General features: G+C 44.7%; 1 protein-coding gene across 1 annotated transcript in view; it reads right to left on the bottom strand.

Moving 5' to 3' along the window:
- Positions 1 to 750: 750 nt before the first annotated feature.
- LOC138761221 (RNA-binding protein Musashi homolog 1-like) overlaps positions 751 to 6,000 on the bottom strand; it is a 185,342-nt gene continuing 180,092 nt past the window's right edge. The window contains exon 16 of the mRNA XM_069932996.1: positions 751 to 834. The gene's annotated coding sequence lies outside the window, so the exon portion shown is untranslated. The remainder of the gene's footprint in view (positions 835 to 6,000) is intronic.

Genomic DNA, 6,000 nt, shown 5'->3' with positions numbered 1-6,000 from the left:
ATGAGGAAGTGTACAGGGATGGGAAACATCAGCTAGTTGAGTGGTGTCACAACAACAAACTTGCATTTAACATTAGCAAAACCAAGAAGATTGCGGACTTCAGGAGGAAGTCAGGAGAACACAATACAGTCCTTGTCGAGGGCTCAGCAGTGGAGAGGGGGAAGAACTTCTCACTCCTGGGTGTCAACATCTCCGAGGATCTGACCTGCTGGTAACACGGCCTGTGACATCACGGGTACCAGACTTCACTTCGAGGACGTCTCCATGAGGCGGTGTCTCAAAAAAAAGCAGCCTCTATCCTCAAAGACCCCCACCACCCAGGCCATGCCCTCTTCATCCTGCTACCATCGGGAGAATGGTACAGGAGCCAGAAGATGAGCACTCGGGCACAAGGACAGCTTCTTCCCCACTGCCATCAGATTTCTGAATGATCAATGAACCAAAGAGTCTGCCTGACTTTGACTTTTTCTTGCATTATTTTTATTTATTTTTAAAGCGGTTTATATAAATATTCGTACAGCGATGAAGCTGCTGCAAAACAACAAATTTTATGACATGTTCAACGACAATTAATTCTGATTCTGTGAGTGGAGCCAAATAACGTTCTGGTTCAGGGTGACCCTGGTCTTCAATGGGTGATAAATGGCTCGGCACAGACCTTCCTATCAACCTACCTGTCAAGCTCATCCACCGGTGTCCCAGATCCACCGAATCCACAGTAACATCCATAGTCACTGAAACTCTGAAGTGGTTTGCTGTCTGGAATGGTGCACTTAATCATCCCACGTAACTGCCAGAGATTCCTGGACTGAATGGACCTGCTCTCAGCTCCAGCTACATTGGGTGACAGAGGAACAGACGGAAACAAACAAGTTCAAACATGAAGCAACTGAGATTAGGAGCAAAGCTCACCCCAGGAGAGACCCCTTACCTGAGATTTGAAGCACAAGAAGCAGACCCAACATTTTCAGTTTATTTGTGGCCTGTCCAGGCGGGAATAGATTCCAATTTCTCACTCCTTCGTCTTATAATTCACCTCGAGAAATATCAAGCTACAAACCTTGGAGACTTGATAGCGTGGATAAGATAAAGACAAACTTTCCTATTGACACAGCTGGTCTCGGTTTGATAAGACTGGGTCAGAGAAGACCAACAGCTTCTGACACCTTCCAGCTCTTCCTTCTGGAAAAGCTGTGGGAGAGAGCAAACATCATCTCGACTGTGTCACTGCCCACAGTCAAATAGGTCAGGCTGGGATTCCGCCAAGGAGGTACTAGAGTGGACTGGTGGGTGTGGATTTGTACCCAGCCCTTGGAGAGAGAATACTGCTAAAGAGCAGCACAGTTTAAAATTGCAAAGTAAACTTCAACAAGAATCAGAATTTTTCACTAATGTGACATTTGAGTATTTTAAAGCAACTGGCAGCAGTAATCATTAGTGTGAAATACATTTTGTTACACATTAATTCAAATTGAGCTTTTTTTTAAAGAGACCATGGCCATGAAAACATGTGTTTCTGTTCACACACCAAGTATAATTTATCACATGCTGTGAAATTAAAGTCTTTCTTTGCATTTGAATTCTCAACACCTCCTTCAGAATTCCCTTCAAGTCAAGAAACTTCTTGGGTGATGGTAAATTATCAGATTATCATGTAGAAGTGTGGACTAACAAAATGGAAAGCTAAGTTCAAATCCCACAATGACTGTGGAATTTAAAACTGATTGATGATATTTTTGTTTAAATGAACAGCTCATCTTTAGTAAATGATGAGGATTGGAGACAAACGTAAATTCTGTCCACTTGGAATGATCAACTATAAAATTATCGCTGGGAGGTGCATCTAAATTCCAATCTTAATTACAAATATCTGTGGTGACCATGTAGCATCACAGGATACTTAGCCTTACGGAGAAGGATCAATCAGGCCAAGTTGAGGCAGACGAGAGCCAAGCTGCTCAGTCCCTGGAGACCTCAAGGTGCCAAGTCTGAGTAAGATGTTGGAAACTTTATGAACAACGGGCATTAATAAGGATGAGGAAATGGGCATTAATAAGGATGAGGAAATATGTGAATAAGCTGTAAATAGGTGTAAATTGTGCCAGAAGGATGAAGGACAAACCATCAATCGTGGTAACACACTGAATGGGTAACATTTTCACAACACTTGTGGTACCAATGTGATTCCAAGTGACCACCTCAACACAGAAAACTGAGAAGAGCTCAGGAAAGTGCAAGAATAAAATTTAAAGGGGAATTATGAAGGTTAAAATGTGTGTTGAATGTACATTGTCTGGTAAAATTAAGGAAAACCATAAGGTTCCACAAATATGTGCAAGGAAGGCGGGTTTATAAAGGAAGCACAATTCCTGTTGGAGACCAAAAAGGTAGACTGTGTGTGGATGAGAGGATGAATAAACATAGAAATAAAAAATAGGTGCGAGAAGGCCATTCAGCCCTTCGAGCCTGCTCCATCATTCATTACAATCATGGCTGATTATTCAACCTCAGTACCTATACCTGGTTTCTTTCCATACCCCTCAGCCACATATATCAATGACATTCTCTGGTAGGGTAAGTTCTGAGTGTATCTGCCCTCCAGGAAGAGAGCAATTATGTGGGCATTGATATCACCGAGGTGTTACATACAGTGTGAAAACTATTGGAGAAGATTCTTAAGGATAGGATCTGTGAGCATTTGGAGAAGTACAGTCTACTCAAGGATTGTGAAGGGAAGGTCGTGCCTCATGAGCCTAATTGAGTTTTTTGAGATCGCTGAAAGTTACAAGAGGATATAGACAGGATGCAGTGTTGGGCAGAGAAATGGCAGATGGAGTTCAATCTGGATAAGTGTGAGGTGATGCACTTTGGAAGGACAAACCAGAAGACTGAGTACAGGATTAATGGTCGGTTACTTGAGTGTGGACAAACAGAGCGACCTTGGGGGTCTAAATCCATACATCCCTCAATGTCACCACACAGGTTGATAGGATAGTTAAGAAGGCCTAGAGGATGCTGGGCTTCATTAATAAAGGGATTGAATTCAAGATTAGAAAGATCATGTTGCAACACTTTAAATCTGGTGAAACCACACTTGGACTATTGTATTCAGTTCTGGTCACCTCATTATAGGAAGGATGTGGAAGCTATGGAGAGGGTGCAGAGGAGATTTACCAGGATGTTACCTGGACTGGAAAATCAGTTGGATGAGTAAAGGTGAACAGAGCTGGTATTTTTCTCTTGGGAGCATAAAAGGATGCGAGGGGACTTAATAGAGGTCTACAAGATTATGAAGTTTCTCTTGTGTCTTGGTGTGAGCTTGCAGGTGCCTCAGATTGAAGAGACTGCCATCCGTGCGGTACCGGATGTAAACAGCGTCTTCATTGTTGGGGTCTTTCATGGCTTGGTTCAGCATCATGCTGAAGAAGATTGAAAAGAGGGTTGGTGCGAGAACACAGCCTTGCTTCACGCCATTGTTAATGGAGAAGGGTTCAGAGAGCTCATTGCTGTATATGACCCGACCTTGTTGGTTTTCGTGCAGTTGGATAATCATGTTGAGGAACTTTGGGGGACATCCGATGCGCTCTAGTATTTGCCAAAGCCCTTTCCTGCTCACGGTGTCGAAGGCTTTGGTGAGGTCAACAAAGGTGATGTAGAGTCCTTTGTTTTGTTCTCTACACTTTTCTTGGAGCTGTCTGAGGGCAAAGACCATGTCAGTGGTTCCTCTGTTAGCGCGAAAGCCGCACTGTGATTCTGGGAGAATATTCTCAGCGACACTAGGTATTATTCTATTTAGTAGAATCCTAGCGAAGATTTTGCCTGCAATGGAGAGCAACGTGATTCCCCTGTAGTTTGAGCAGTCTGATTTCTCGCCTTTGTTTTTGTACAGGGTGATGATGGTGGCATCACGAAGATCCTGAGGCAGTTTACCTTGGTCCCAACAAAGCTTGAAAAACTCATGCAGTTTGGCATGCAGAGTTTTGCCGCCAGCCTTCCAGACTTCTGGGGGGATTCCATCCATACCTGCTGCTTTGCCACTTTTCAGTTGTTCGATTGCCTTATATGTCTCATCCAGGGTGGGAACCTCATCCAGCTCTAGCCTTAGGGGCTGCTGAGGGAGCTGGAGCAGGGCGGAATCTTTGACTGAGCGGTTGGTACTGAAAAGAGATTGGAAGTGTTCTGACCATCGGTTGAGGATGGAGATCTTGTCGCTGAGGAGGACTTTGCCGTCTGCAAGCTCACACCAAGACACAAGAGAAACTTGTCCGTGAACTACTCTTTGCAGATGATGCCGCTTTAGTTGCCCATTCAGAGCCAGCTCTTCAGCGCTTGACGTCCTGCTTTGCGGAAACTGCCAAAATGTTTGGCCTGGAAGTCAGCCTGAAGAAAACTGAGGTCCTCCATCAGCCAGCTCCCCACCATGACTACCAGCCCCCCCACATCTCCATCGGGCACACAAAACTCAAAACGGTCAACCAGTTTACCTATCTCGGCTGCACCATTTCATCAGATGCAAGGATCGACAATGAGATAGACAACAGACTCGCCAAGGCAAATAGCGCCTTTGGAAGACTACACAAAAGAGTCTGGAAAAACAACCAACTGAAAAACCTCACAAAGATAAGCGTATACAGAGCCGTTGTCATACCCACACTCCTGTTCGGCTCCGAATCATGGGTCCTCTACCGGCACCACCTACGGCTCCTAGAACGCTTCCACCAGCGTTGTCTCCGCTCCATCCTCAACATCCATTGGAGCGCTCACACCCCTAACGTCGAGGTACTCGAGATGGCAGAGGTCGACAGCATCGAGTCCACGCTGCTGAAGATCCAGCTGCGCTGGATGGGTCACGTCTCCAGAATGGAGGACCATCGCCTTCCCAAGATCGTATTATATGGCGAGCTCTCCACTGGCCACCGTGACAGAGGTGCACCAAAGAAAAGGTACAAGGACTGCCTAAAGAAATCTCTTGGTGCCTGCCACATTGACCACCGCCAGTGGGCTGATAACGCCTCAAACCGTGCATCTTGGCGCCTCACAGTTTGGCGGGCAGCAGCCTCCTTTGAAGAAGACCGCAGAGCCCACCTCACTGACAAAAGGCAAAGGAGGAAAAACCCAACACCCAACCCCAACCAACCAATTTTCCCTTGCAACCGCTGCAATCGTGTCTGCCTGTCCCGCATCGGACTGGTCAGCCACAAACGAGCCTGCAGCTGACGTGGACTTTTTACCCCCTCCATAAATCTTCGTCCGCGAAGCCAAGCCAAAGAAGACAAGATTATGAGAGATCTAGATAGGGTGGAGAGCCAGAACCTGTTTCCCAGGAAGGAATAGCAAACAACAGAGGACATGTACAAAGTGAAGGGAGGGAAGTCAGGAAGTTTAGGGGAGACATCAGAGTTAAGTTTTATTTTTAAAAACGCAGAGACATTAGGGGCATTCAAGAGATTCTTGGACAGGCACATGGATGGATGAAAAATAGAGGATTACAGGATAGGGAAGGTTTAGTGCATTTTTAAGGATGGGTCAGCACAACATTGAGGGCTGAATGGCCTGTTCTGTGCTGTAGTGTTCTATGTTATAAAATATTGGAAATTATGAACATGTATTATGTACAGTATAGTGAGAGAAGACATGAAATCATCTAGCATCTTGAAAACTGGGGTAAATCTTCAGCTTCTCACAAAATATTTCCCTGGCTCTGGAAAAAAAAGTGGAAATAGCATTAGCCCTGGTGTAACTTTCCAAATCTCTTTGGCTGTAAGTGTAGTGCCAGATAATTAAAAGGTTGTTGATGCCGTATCAAAGTTCAAAGTTCAGATTTATTGTCAAGAGTACATTCATGACATCACATACAGCCCTGAGGTTCTTTTTTCCTGCAGGCCAGGCAGAATTTCAACTTATCAGTAACTGTACTCAAGAAAGATATGTATAGAAAAGTGATAAATGTAAACATAATGTGAACAAACTGACTGTGCAACATAGAAAATATAAATATTC

Source organism: Narcine bancroftii, chromosome 4 (assembly GCF_036971445.1).
Source record: "Narcine bancroftii isolate sNarBan1 chromosome 4, sNarBan1.hap1, whole genome shotgun sequence".
NCBI lineage: Eukaryota > Metazoa > Chordata > Chondrichthyes > Torpediniformes > Narcinidae > Narcine > Narcine bancroftii.
Note: the sequence above shows the minus strand (reverse complement) of the source record. Positions and strands in the feature narration are given on the sequence as shown.